Source organism: Oncorhynchus mykiss, chromosome 1, assembly GCF_057628025.1.
Source record: "Oncorhynchus mykiss isolate SJ-2025 chromosome 1, ASM5762802v1, whole genome shotgun sequence".
Classification (NCBI taxonomy): domain Eukaryota; kingdom Metazoa; phylum Chordata; class Actinopteri; order Salmoniformes; family Salmonidae; genus Oncorhynchus; species Oncorhynchus mykiss.
Window position 1 is genome coordinate 17,722,673 of NC_143022.1, and position 13,908 is coordinate 17,736,580.

At 42.3% G+C, this 13,908-nt stretch overlaps 1 protein-coding gene and 1 pseudogene across 2 annotated transcripts in view; both read right to left on the reverse strand.

Moving 5' to 3' along the window:
• The window catches only part of LOC110491485 (uncharacterized), a 446,987-nt gene that overhangs the window by 231,134 nt on the left and 201,945 nt on the right, over positions 1 to 13,908 (reverse strand). The gene's annotated exons all lie outside the window — the stretch shown is intronic.
• Positions 2,135 to 13,908, reverse strand: part of LOC118941184 (WD repeat-containing protein 18-like) — a 39,291-nt pseudogene continuing 27,517 nt past the window's right edge. Inside the window, exons 3-5 of the transcript XR_016484749.1 lie at positions 9,466 to 9,635; positions 7,093 to 7,161; positions 2,135 to 3,922 (exon numbers count right to left, since the gene is read on the reverse strand). The product of XR_016484749.1 is annotated as a WD repeat-containing protein 18-like (transcript). The remainder of the gene's footprint in view (positions 3,923 to 7,092; positions 7,162 to 9,465; positions 9,636 to 13,908) is intronic.

Sequence of the window (13,908 nt, forward strand, 5' to 3'; positions counted from 1 at the left end):
TGGAATCTCCCCAAATTAACAGTTATGGGAAAAGTGATACCGGTCAAAATCCAAGGGAAAAAAAACAAATAATTGGAGATAGTCGTGGCAGAGTGGGCCATTCCAATGAAATCAGAAAAGTACCAGGCAAAGGAAGCTAGCTCATCAAATTCCAGTGTAGCACTAACCACTGTGATTATCACCAGCACAAGCAGCATCCAGCTGGGAGGTCACAGCAATCAGCCTCATTTCACATCCCCAAAGCCCCTCTTTGATTCAAATGGAAGTGTCACACATAAACGGCAGCTCACACACAATGCTCATCTCCACACTCAGTGGGGGAAGTCACCCTACATGTTGCACATTTTAAACAATTGTCCAGACTTGCCTCAAGTGGTTTGATCTGTTAATTAATAATATAGGCCATTTAGCTGAGACTTTTACCTAAAGTGACTTAGTCATGCATGCATACATTTTAACATATGGGTGGCCCCAGCAGGAATCAACCACACAACCCTTGGCATTACAAGCACCATGCCCTACCAATTGAGCCGCAAAGGACGTGCACATATATAAGAAACAGTCTCATCTCTAATCTTGAGGTAATTCGTTTAGCGGTCTCACTGGCTTTCTTCACGGGTGCGTTAAGGGTCCATGTTCCACTGAGTGTTATGTACGTACTCCTAACCTTCTGAAGCTCGCTGATAGAATTGGGGGGGGGGGGGGGGGAAACTTAATTTGCAAGAGGAAGGATAAAATACTTGTTGCTTTCTTGAAATGTGGTTCTTTCTTCATTAACTTCTTATGGCTGGGGGAAGTATTGAGTAGCTTGGATGAATAAGGTGCCCAGAGTAAACTGCCTGCTACTCAGTCCCAGTTGCTAATATATGCATATTATTATTAGTATATTTGGATAGAAAACACTCTGAAGTTTCTAAAACTGTTTGAATGATGTCTGAGTATAACAGAACTCATATGGCAGGCAAAAACCTGAGCAAAAATCCAACCAGGAAGTGGGAAATCTGAAGTTGGTCGTTTTTCAACTCATTCCCTATTGAAGATACAGTGGGATATTGGTCATGTTGCACTTCCTAAGGCTTCCACTAGATGTCAACAGTCTTTAGAACGTTGTTTGAGGCTTCTACTGTAAAGGATAGGCTCATATGGGCTCTTTGAGTCAGTGGTCTGGCAGAATTCCACAAGCTCATGACGCTCGTTCACGTGAGAGTTAGCTCGCGTTCCATTGCATTTCTGAAGACAAAGGAATTCTCCGGTTGGAACATTATTGAAGATTTATGTTAAAAACATCCTAAAGATTGATTCTATACATAGTTTGACATGTTTCTACGAACTGTAACGGAACTTTTGGACTTTTCGTCTGGACCTAGTGCCCGCGCCTCATGAAGATGGATTACTGGGCTGAACGCGCTAACAACAAGGAGGAATTTGGACATAAATTATGAACTTTATGGAACAAATCAAACATAGCATTTCTGCAAAATCACCAGCTGTTTTTGGAACTACTAAACATAACGCGCCAATGTATACTGAGATTGATTTTATATAAATATTAACTTAATCGAACAAAACATACATGTATTGTGTAACATGAAGTCTTATGAGTGTCATCTGATGAAGATCATCAAAGGTTAGTGATTCATTTTATCTCTATTTCTGATTTTTGTGACTCCTCTCTTTGGCTGGAAAAATGGCTGTGTTTTTCTGTGACTTGGCTCTGACCTAACATAATCGTTTGTGGTGCTTTTGCCGTAAAGCCTATTTGAAATCGGACACTGTGGTGGGATTAACAAGAAGTGTATCTTTATAATAGTGTGAAATACTTCTATGTTTGAGGAATTTTAATTATGGGATTTCTGATGTTTTGAATTTGGCGCCCTGCACTTTCACTGGCTGTTGTCATATCGATCCCGTTAACGGGATCTCAGCCCTCAGAAGTTAAGACAATTTCATGTAAGATTTTCCTATGCATGTGGACAAAAATGTAAATATATTACATGTTGATGAAAATAAAGAATATCCAATGCTTTCATTCTATCTCAATACTATTTCAAGTATTGCATTGCATCAATTACTTTTCTAATCTTTAACAGCGGATCAATTGCAAAAAGTGGGCCAAGAAGCAACAATGCGCAGATTTAGTTTATGTTTTTATTTCCCATGTTCTCAGAAAGATATAAAAACATTTATTGTGGAGAATACACAACAACAACAAAAAAGTACAAATCCAGTTGGTATTGTTGTCTTCATTACTGGAACACGTAATCCCCCCACTGAACACTCTTCACCCTTGGACTCTCCGATTAATCTGTGATCAAGGTCCTCAATAGCTCCATCTCGCTGACCTGATCCCCACCCCCCAACAGTGAGTTAATTGGAGTCAACGTTGGGGTGTGTGTAAGTCATCTCTCTCCTTGGTGAAGTTCTAAAGCCATGGCTTTCTCTACACAGGAGGGCTGCTGTTCTTGGCAGTTCCCTCTCTACCGAAGAGGCACACACAAATACAGGACCCTTTTTGATTTTCTATTTCATTTTTTAGATCTCATCAAAGCTGGGCAACTGAGAAAAAGAGGATAAAATCAACAGCTGTTTCTATGTGGCTGCCTCTAACGTAGTGCCCACAGTGGAGAATTAGCAGTGATGAGAGGAAGGGCGATTTCAGAGCTCAAACTCTTCCCTTTTTGACAGCGGTTAATTGTGCGTTTCTTTTTGAAGGATTCTGAAAAGAAAACCATTCTGCAGTTGTACACTGCCCAGCAGCTCTACACAACCAAATCCATGTTTTCTACAGGTAGTGTAAGCTGAAAAACAAAACTCACAGACTTCTGGCTAGTTCCACAGGGTAAATCAAACACTCCACTGTTCCCTATTTAACACCACCATTTTCTTTCTATTTTAATGAGAGGTTTAAAGTTCTGCTTGAGAGATAGCGTGAAGGGTACCTACCAACCATGGCGATCAAACTGTACCCATTTTGTGACAGAAATGAACATTCTCGTCGATGCTAAACACCTGGGGGCACAACAGGTAATTGTCACACAAATCCATCCAATCTATTAGGTGTAGTAGAAAAATGTAGGCGCACAAAGAAATTTAAGAGCACAATGAAAAACATTTCAGATATTAAAGCTAGAATCCTACATTTTTCTGGGCACACTGGTGCTCATAAAATACAAATTCCAGGTCGCACAGCAAAATATTTAGGCGCAGTAAAATGGTCGCACTGTAGAGCCCTAACCTTAACCTTAAGTTTGGGATTCTTACTGGGTTAGCCGGATGACAGAGGACAAAAAGTCAGAGGGCAATAACTGGATCCTGTTATACCCGTTTTTGGCTGATGGAATTTTGGGGCTTAAAGGCAGTGGTGATGAGTGTAAAGGAACAGGGCTGTAAATTGAGGTTGTCAAGGGACTGGAGCTTCTGTTAAGTCAATATAGGGCTAAGATCAATTATGCTGCTGAGTCTGGCTGCACTACACAACTTTGATTATCCTGTGGCTAACACTGAACATGTGTAGCACTAAAAAAGGTGAACATGTTTTCTTCATGTCAATTTAAATTAAATCCTTTATCCAAAATATGGTCAGGGATCATGACAAAGGCAATATGGTCCATGATACAACTTTTGCACCCCAGGTCCTGTTGAATGTACGCTCTCCCTTACAAAATAAACTATATGAATGACACATACTAACATCTTTCCCTAGCCTACCGGTCTGTGGTGAAGGGGGCTTGCAGTGTCATCTCCCCAGTAGAGTCCCTGCTGGTGGGACGGGGAACCATGGCCAGGCTCTTTTCTAGCTGGGCTTGGTGAGGAGCTGTGTGGAGAAGTCATACAGGTCCTTGTTGACCTTCTTCAGCGCCCTCACTTCCTCCTCCAGCTCTGACACGCGCACCTTGGTGTTCTCACCATTGACAAACACACACTGTGGGTTTAACAGAAGACGGAGAGAAAGAAGAATAAGAGGGGAGGGAGAGAGGGAGAGTGTAAAGAGGGAAAGATCCATATGGAGGTTAAGCAACTACATATTTGTAGACACAGAACATTTCAATCTAACACCTCAGGTATCCCAGTGGATTCAGTGGAGTCCCAGTGGATTCTTAATTCTAAAACAGCAACTCTTTGATAGACCAACTGTCTGCAAATCAACAAAAGGATGAAACCTCTCCAATATTTATGGTAATGTATTGTGTTTGGAGTCAAAGGCTCGATTGTGTGCAAATGAGTGGGGGAATTCATTTCCAGTGGGAGTACAATCTGGCAAAGAATAAACCCGCTCCCGACGGAAAGTCCACTGCCGGTGTTGGGAGTCCGAATCCAGGGCGGTGAGTGGAAGGCTTGGGTTGAGGGATATGAAATCCCATTGGAAAAACCTCCCTAATCTCACCGAGGCAAATATTGACATTTACCATTGTGTCCGATTCCGCAGTGCAGGCAGCCGTTGGATGACAGCGGTGCACATAAACTTCCCAGATTAAAGAGCGGAGGGGAGAGGAGAACTCTATTGCCTGTCTTAATTGTATTTATTTGTTGGAATGCCTTATTTGGTGAAGACGTGCCGGGCTGGGGGCTTTGGGCTTGCCTGTGGGAGCGAGCGAGGGCTGCTCTCCCTTTTTGGAAGGAGTGAGACTAATCTACTTAAGGGCAATTGGGACTCGGGGAGGCCGAGTAGTGGAGTCGTAAGCGGCTTGCTGAGCCCAGGGATAAGGTGCTTCTGGTGGTGACCTCGTCTAGTTAGCTGACAAATCCCTCCACGAAAAACACCAACACACTCCTAACTGGCACACACAATTACACACACGCATGACCGCACACTGCATCCTGGCGCTGGTCAAGAGTGAGCAAGAGACATCTCATGACAGATGTGCTGTGCCAATTCAACAATAGACTCAATAAGAGTAATAATGATGGGTTGCAGTAATATAGCGCCTTTCAATAGGTTCCAAAGTACGTTACATTGTTTAGGGGTGAATCTCCCTATCCACTGCCAAAGTGTAAAACCCATTTGTGTGATGCATGGAAAACATTTTGCGCCAGAATGCTCTCCAAACATTGGCAAAAATGACATGGCCATAATAGTGAGGGGGGAGTTTTGAATCCTATACATTTTGGGTCATCCATGTTTATTTTTATTTTTTAAAAGCTTTACAACTGCATTGTACCTCCCAGTGCGGGATCTGGTATGGAGGTTTATGGGGTCAGAATCAATTCCAGAAGAGAAACAGGCAAGCAATCCACCATCACCAGCCACAGACCCGTGACGTGAAGGGCTGTGTTGGCGAGGGTCAGAGAGGAATGCTAGAGCCCAAGGTGGAGCAGGGGGTCCAGAAGGGAGCAGCTGGATAGTGCCCATGATTGGACAGGGAGAGCTGCTGTTGCCACCAGGACAAGGATGTACTAAGATACAGTCCCAGAAAAGCAGACCCTGGCTTTAAAAGCACAATCTGTCACAATCTGCCACTCAAAAGTGCTACTCCTGCACTTAGTTGTTGATCTCCAGATATCTAAGGAGAGGATGATTTCCTAAGAAAGGATATGAGAAGGATGGATACACCAAGTCCCCAGATAGCAAAGGACAATATTACAATATTGTGTCCTGACATGATAGCCGGTAGGGCAGTGACAATACCAGTATTGCAATATTTTTTTCCCACAGCAAAAATATAAACACAAAGCAGATCAAAGTCATTGGTCCTGTAAAAACCTGCTTTATGTAAAATATTGTGTTCTATAGCTGGGAAAATAAATAAATGTGACTCTGGATGACAACATAATGATGTTTGTTTCCAACATTAGGGCTGTTTTCACAAAGAAGCTAAATCCGCTTTGTGTTTTGTTTCCTTGCCACGATAACAAGTATCACAATACTGGTATCGTCCTGGCCCTAATAGCCGGTAAGGGGTCTCTTCTCTTGTAGTCAGTACGTTGATGCACAGTGGTGTAAGTATATATGCGCTGGCATCGGGTCACCGTATAAGTTTAAGATTACTTTATTCGTCAATTGTACACAAGGTCTAACTGAAATGTGACTTATTTTTTATCCCAACCCTTCTGAAAGACACATACAGGTAGGAGCAGAGGGCTGCCACACTGGTGGAGCAGTCCTGCCATTGTGCTCAAGGGCACAACGGCAGACAATGGCATCTAGAATTCGATAACAGCAACCCTACGGTTGCCAGCTCACTTCCAGAGAGATTTTTTTCCCATCAGACTTGGGATTCTAACTGGCAACCCTGTCTAACCGATAGACTAATCGCAGTTGTATTTTCTTCTCGTGGCCTTTGGAGAGGTCGGTGAGTAAAGTGCAAGCAATGCTGTGAGGAGTTCAAGGGTCAAAATGAAGAGCCTTCTGCTGAGCCTGTGGAAAGGTGACCCTCAGAAACTTTAACAGATGCACAATTGAGAGCATTCTGTCGGGCTGTATCACTGCCTGGTATAGCAACTGCACCACCTGCAACTGCAGGGCTCTCCAGAGGGTGGTACAGTCTGCCCAAAGCATCACCAATGGCACACTGCATGCCCTCCAGGACCCCTACAGCACCCGATGCTGCCCTATATACATAGACATGGAATCACTGGCCACTTTAATAATTGAACGCTAGTCACTTTAATAATGTTTACTCATATGAGATGAGAAAAGCAGTTTCTATTCTACTGTATTTAGTCAATGACACTCCGACATTGCTTGTCCTAATATTTATATATTTCTTAATTACATTCTTTTAGATTTGTGTATTGTTGTTCATTGTTAGATACTACTGCACTGTTGGAGCTAGGAACACAAGCATTTCGCTACACCTGCAATAACATCTGCTAAATATGGGTATGTGACCAAAACAATTTGATTTGAGAATGTTAACCTACAGTGAGTACGCATACGGAACATTTACACAGCAGTTATATTACATCTTTAACGCCCTTAGAACTCTATAATCGCAAGTCACATGACCCCCTGCGGTGATGTTGACCTGCTCACTAATCTTAATAGGGAACTCCTAAATATGTTGACCAATGCACAGATAACATTTTGAAATAACATCTATGGGGCACTGTATTGTTTAATGGCATACGTTCTGCATCCACCTGCCCACTTACCTTGTCTGTTACGGCAGTCATTAGGGAGTAGAGTTTGTCTGCTTTCTCCAAATAGGTCTCATTTAGGGCCTAAGGAGAGAGAAAACATACAGTCAAAGAAGGTGCACAGGCCATGTCCAGAAGTGGTTGAATGACACGTCGCTCTGTGTGTGTGTGTGCGCGCATCAGTATTGATTCTGACAGTAATCTAAGCAACCCTGGGCCCATGTGTTTGCTTGCTTACACCTGCTATTTAATCCTCATCATAATACAAATAGTCTGATATTGATTATCAATATCATGATATTGAAGTATGTGTATGTGCACACCCCCAGACAGGTATACGCTTTTATGCACCTCAAGTATCCGTTTCTACAGGGTCAATGTTGATCATGGCCTGCTCATGTCTCTCCCCCTACCCCATACACTGATTAGCAATGAAGCCATTATTTGGCCTATCCTATAGAAGGGGGCGTGATCGGGCTCCCCTGATTTACAGAGAGCGCCGGAGAAGATCCCTCTGCAATTTACTGCCCCGCCCACTGACACCTCACCTAACTGTGTTCCTTTATTTTACAGCGCGGGTTGATAAAGCTGATACGGATGGACAATACAGTGAAAAGGAGGAGGGAAGGGTTCAGGTGCGAAGGTGGGACGACCACGTAGTCTCCAAGCGTTGCAACAGCTAACAGGGATCCTAATAAAATCATTAAAAAATATATATTTCACCTTTATTTAATTATTGGGGCTAGGGGGCAGAATTTCACATTTGGATAAATAGCGTGACCAATTTCAACTTCCTGCTACTCATGCCAAGAATGTAAGATATGCATATTATTCATAGATTTGGATAGAAAACACTCCGAAGTTTCTAAAACTGTTTGAATCATGTCTGTGAGTATAACAGAACTTATGTAGCAGGCAAAACCCCGAGGACTAACTTTTCAGATTTTTTTTCTTCTTTCCCCTCTCTGTTCCCTAAGTTGTCTTTGCCAAGGGATATTTCATAAGAACCTGTTTTCAGTTCCTACCGCTTCCAGTGGATGTCACCAGTCTTTGGAATTTGGTTGAGGTTATTCCTTTGTGCAATGAAGAAGTAGGCCAACTAGGAACTGGGGACACTTTTGTGAGTGGCGCAAGACGTGAAAAGCAGCGCTGGTTTGTTTTCTTTCCTGTATTGAATACAGATAGCCCCGTCTACAATTTGATCGTTTATTATTAACGTTTAAAAATACCTAAAGTTGTATTACAAAAGTAGTTTGAAATATTTTGGCAAAGTTTATAGCAACTTTTGAAATATTTTGTAGAGACGTTGCGTTTTTTGTAAGCTGTTTTTTTTCTGGATCAAACGCGCTTTATAAATGGACATTTTGGATATATATGGACGGAATTAATCGAACAAAAGGACCAATTGTGATGTTTATGGGACATATTGGAGTGCCAACAAAAGAAGCTTGTCAAAGGTAATGCATGTTTTATATTTTATTTCAGCGTTTTGTGTAGCGCCTGCAGGGTTGAAATATGCTAACTCCTTTGTTTACTGCTGGTGCAGATGGTGCAGGCTATCAGATAATAGCTTCTTATGCTTATCTTATTCTTTTAAATCTGAACTGTTGGCTGGATTCACAACGAGTGTAGATTTAATTGAGTATCTTACATGCGTGATTTAATGAAAGTTAGAATTTTATAGTATTTTATTTGTATCTGGCGCTCTGCATTTTCCTTGGCAATTGGCCAGTTGAGACATTTGCATCCCGCCTATCCCTAAGAGGCAGTTAGGCTAGTTGAGAAATAGTTCTCATTTACAACTGCGACCTGGCCAAGACAAAGCAAAGCAGTGTGACACAAACAACAACACAGAGTTACACATGGAATAAACAAACATACAGTCAACAATACAATAGAAAAAGTCTACATACAGTGTTTACAAATGAGGTAAGATTAGGCAGATAAGGCAATAAATAGGCCATAGTGGCAAAATAATTACAATATAGCAATTAAACACTGGAGTGATAGATGAGCAGAACATGAGTGTGCAAGTAGAGATACTGGAGTGCAAAGGAGCAAAATAAATAAAATAAATAACAGTATGGGGGTGAGGTAGTTGGATGGGCTATTTACGGGTGGGCTATTTACAGATGGGCTATGTACAGGTGCAGTGATCTGTGAGGTGCTCGGACAGCTGGTGCTTAAAGTTAGTGAGGGAGATAGGAGTCTCCAGCTTCAGTGATTTTTGCAGTTAGTTCCAGTCATTGGCAGCAGAGAACTGGAAGGAAAGGCGGCCGAAGGAGGAATTGGCTTTGGGGGTGACCAGTGAAATATACCTGCTGGAGAGCGTGCTACGGGTGGGTGCTGCTATGGTGACCAGTGAGCTGAGATAAGGCGGGGATTTACCTAGCAGAGACTTGTAGATGACCTGGAGCAAGTGGTTTTGGCGACGAATATGAAGCGAGGGCCAGCCAACGAGAGCATACAGGTCGCAGTGGTGGGTAGTATATGGGGCTTTGGTGGCAGAACGGATGGCCCTGTGTCACGGCTCCTCTGCAGTGCAGGGGCAGTTCCTCCTGCAGGCAGAGGAGGGTCGTTAGTGATTGGAGTCACCTGGGCTCAGGGTATATAAACTGCTTCACTAATCACTCTTGTCTCTCTCTCTCTCTCTGCTCCTCCAGGTATGATCCTGTTTTGTTTGTTCCTTTGTAGTTTTCACTTAGTCATTCACACACACAGATTCACGCATCCCTGCACTTTACATACACCTTACATTATGATACTTTCACACCTCATTCCCTTTTCTTTGTTTAAAGTTAATAGTTTTGGTTTACAATAAAGAACCTTTTTGATTGGCCTATACATGTTGTTCGTGTCCCCTCATTCTTGCCACAGGCTATGAGCCGGCCTGTGACACCTGTGATAGACTGCATCCACTTTGCTGAGTAGAGTGTTGGAGGCTATTTTGTAAATGACATCGCCGAAGTCAAGGATCGGTAGGGTAGTCATTTTTACAATGGTATGTTTGGCAGCATGAGTGAAGGATGCTTTGTTGAGAAAAAGGAAGCCGATTCTAGATTTTTTGGGGGATTGGAGATGCTTACTGTGAGTCTGGAAGGAGAGTTTACAGTCTAGCCAGACACCTAGGTATTTGTAGTTGTCAAAATATTCTAAGTCAGAACCGTCCAGAGTAGTGATGGGTGGAAAGGTGGGGGCAGCGATCGGTTGAAGAGCATGCATTTAGGAGGAGAGTTGGAGAGAGTCGGAAGGAGAGTTGTATGGCATTGAAGCTCGTCTGGAGGTTGGTTAACACAGTGTCCAAAGAAGGGCCAGAAGTATACAGAATGGTGTCGTCTGCGTAGAAGTGGATCAGAGAATCACAAGCAGCAAGAGCAACATCATTGATGTATACAGAGAAGAGTCGGCCCGAGAATTTAACCCTGTGGCACCCTCATAGAGACTGCCAGAGGTTCGGACAACAGGCCCTCTGATTTGACACACTGCATTCTGTCTGAGAAGTAGTAGGTGAACCAGGCGAGACAGTCATTAGAGAAACCAAGAATGTTGAGTCTGCCGATAAGAATGTGGTGATTGACAGAGTCGAAAGCCTTGGCCAGGTCGATGAATACGGCTGCACAGTAATGTCTCTTATCGACGGCGGTTATGATATCGTTTAGGACCTTGAGCGTGGCTGAGGTGCACCCATGGCCAGCTCAGAAACCAGATTGCATAGCGGAGAAGGTACGGTGGATTCAAAATGGTTGGTGATCAGTTTGTTAACTTGGCTTTCGAAGACCTTAGAAAGGCAGGGTAGGATCGATATAGGCCTGTAGCAGTTTGGGTCTAGAGTGTTTCCCCCTTTGAAGAGGGGGATGACCGCGGCAACTTTCCAATCTGTGGGGATCTCAGATAATATGAAAGAAAGGTTGAACAGGCTAGTAATAGGGTTTGCTATTATTTCAGCTGATAATTTTAGAAAGAGAGGGTCCAGATTGTCTAGCCCAGCTGATCTGTAGGGGTCCAGATTTTGCATCTCTTTCAGAACATCAGCTATCTGGATTTGGGTGAAGGAGAAATGGGGGAGGCTTGGGCAAGTTGCTGTGGGGGGTGCAGGGCTGTTGATCAGGCTAGGTGTAGCCAGGTGGAAAGCATGAGCAGCCGTAGAAAAATGCTTATTGAAATTCTCAATTATCGTGGATTTATCGGTGGTGACATTGTTTCCTAGCCTCAGTGCTGTGGGCAGCTGGGAGGAGGTGCTCTTATTCTAAATGGATTTCACAGTGTCCCAGAACATTTTGGAGTTTGTGCTACAGGATGCAAATTTATTTTTGAAAAAGCTAGCCTTTGCTTTCCTAACTGCCTGTTCCTAACTTCCCTGAAAAGTTGCATATCGCGGGGGCTATTCGATGCTAATGCAGTACGCCACAGGATGTTTTTGTGCTGGTCAAGGGCAGTCAGGTCTGGAGTGAATCAAGGGCTATATCTGTTCCTGGTTCTACATTTTTTGAATGGGGCATGCTTATTTAAGATGGTGAGGAAAGCACTTTTAAAGAATAACCATGCATCCTCTACTGACGGAATGAGGTCAATATCCTTCCAGGATACCCAGGCCAGGTCGATTAGAAAGGCCTGCTCGATTAAGTGTTTTAGGGAGGGTCCTAAATCCTAAGACAAAATTAGAGGGAGTGCAGGCAATCTCCAGGGGAGGTCTTCTGAGGTAGCTATCTATTTACCATAAAAAACACAGGTTCGTAAAAATCAAGGTGGGAGAATGGGGGGAAAAACAGGCCAGAATACAACAATTAAAAACTATAATTGAAAATAATCAGGTTATTTTAAAAGAGTAACACAAACTGAAAGCTAGTCACCGAATATTCTCTGCATTAGTCTAAAAAAAGTGCTGGGGGTGTTACACAGGCCAAATTACCTTCTAATGAACTCCAATAACCCAAACAGTGATGTTGCATGAATTTAGACCAGACATACAGTGTGCCTTGCGAAAGTATTCGGCCCCCTTGAACTTTGCGACCTTTTGCCACATTTCAGGCTCCAAACATAAAGATATAAAACTGTATTTTTTTTGTGAAGAATCAACAACAAGTGGGACACAATCATGAAGTGGAACGACATTTATTGGATATTTCAAACTTTTTTAACAAATCAAAAACTGAAAAATTGGGCGTGCAAAATTATTCAGCCCCTTTACTTTCAGTGCAGCAAACTCTCTCCAGAAGTTCAGTGAGGATCTCTGAATGATCCAATGTTGACCTAAATGACTAATGATGATAAATACAATCCACCTGTGTGTAATCAAGTCTCCGTATAAATGCACCTGCACTGTGATAGTCTCAGAGGTCCGTTAACCTGTTTTCATTTTTGGATAAAAAACGTTCCCGTTTTAAGCGCGATATTTTGTCACGAAAAGATGCTTGACTATGCATATTCTTGACAGTTTTGGAAAGAAAACACTCTGAAGTTTCAGAATCTGCAAAGATTTTGTCTGTAAGTGCCCCAGAACTCATTCTACAGGCGAAACCAAGATGATGCATCAACCAGGAATTAGCAGAATTTCTGAAGCTCTGTTTTCCATTGTCTCCTTATATGGCTGTGATTGCGCAAGGAATGAGCTTACACTTTCTGTCGTTCGCCCAAGGTCTTAGCAGCATTGTGACGTATTTGTAGGCATATCATTGGAAGATTGACCATAAGAGACTACATTTTCCAAGTGTCCGCCTGGTGTCCTGCGTCGAATTCGGTGCGCAATTGCCAGCTGCTTCTACTTTACCATTTGATTCAGGGGAGAAAGCATGTGTCCAAGAACGATGTATCAATGAAGAGATATGTGAAAAACACCTTGATGATTGATTCTAAACAACGTTTGCCATGTTTTCAGTCGATATTATGGAGTTAATTTGGAAAAAAGTTCGCGTTTTGAGGACTGAATTTTCAGATTTTTTTTGGTAGCCAAATGTGATGTATAAAACGGAGCTATTTCTAATACAAAAGGAATCTTTTTGGAAAAACTGAGCATCTGCTATCTAACTGAGAGTATCCTCATTGAAAACATCAGAAGTTCTTCAAAGGTAAATGATTTTATTTGAAGGCTTTTATGTTTTTGTTAATGTTGCGTGCTGGATGCTAACGCTAATGCTAACGCTAAATGCTAACGCTAGCTAGCTACTTTTACACAAATGATTGTTTTCCTATGGTTGAGAAGCATATTTTGAAAATCTGAGATGACAGTGTTGTTTACAAAAGGCTAAGCTTGAGAGACGGCATATTTATTTCATTTCATTTGCGATTTTCATAAATAGTTAACGTTGTGTTATGCTAATGAGCTTGCTGATAGATTTACACAATCCTGGATACAGGGGTTTTTTCATAGCTAAACGTGACGCAGAAAACGGAGCGATTTGTCCTAAACAAATAATCTTTCAGGAAAAACTGAACATTTGCTATCTGAGAGTCTCCTCATTGAAAACATCTGAAGTTCTTCAAAGGTAAATGATTTTATTTGAATGCTTTTCTGTTTTTTTGTGTAAATGTTGCCAGCTGAATGCTAATGCTAAATGCTACGTTAGCCTTCAATACTGTTACACAAATGCTTGTTTTGCAATGGTTGAGAAGCATATTTTGAAAATCTGAGATGACAGTGTTGTTAACAAAAGGCTAAGCTTGAGAGCTAGCATATTTATTTCATTTCATTTGCGATTTTCATGAATAGTTAACGTTGCGTTATGGTAATGAGCTTGAGTCTGTATTCACGATCCCGGATCCGGGATGGGGAGATCAGAAAGGTTAAAAGCGCAGAGAGCATCATGAAGAACAAGGAACACACCAGGCAGGTCC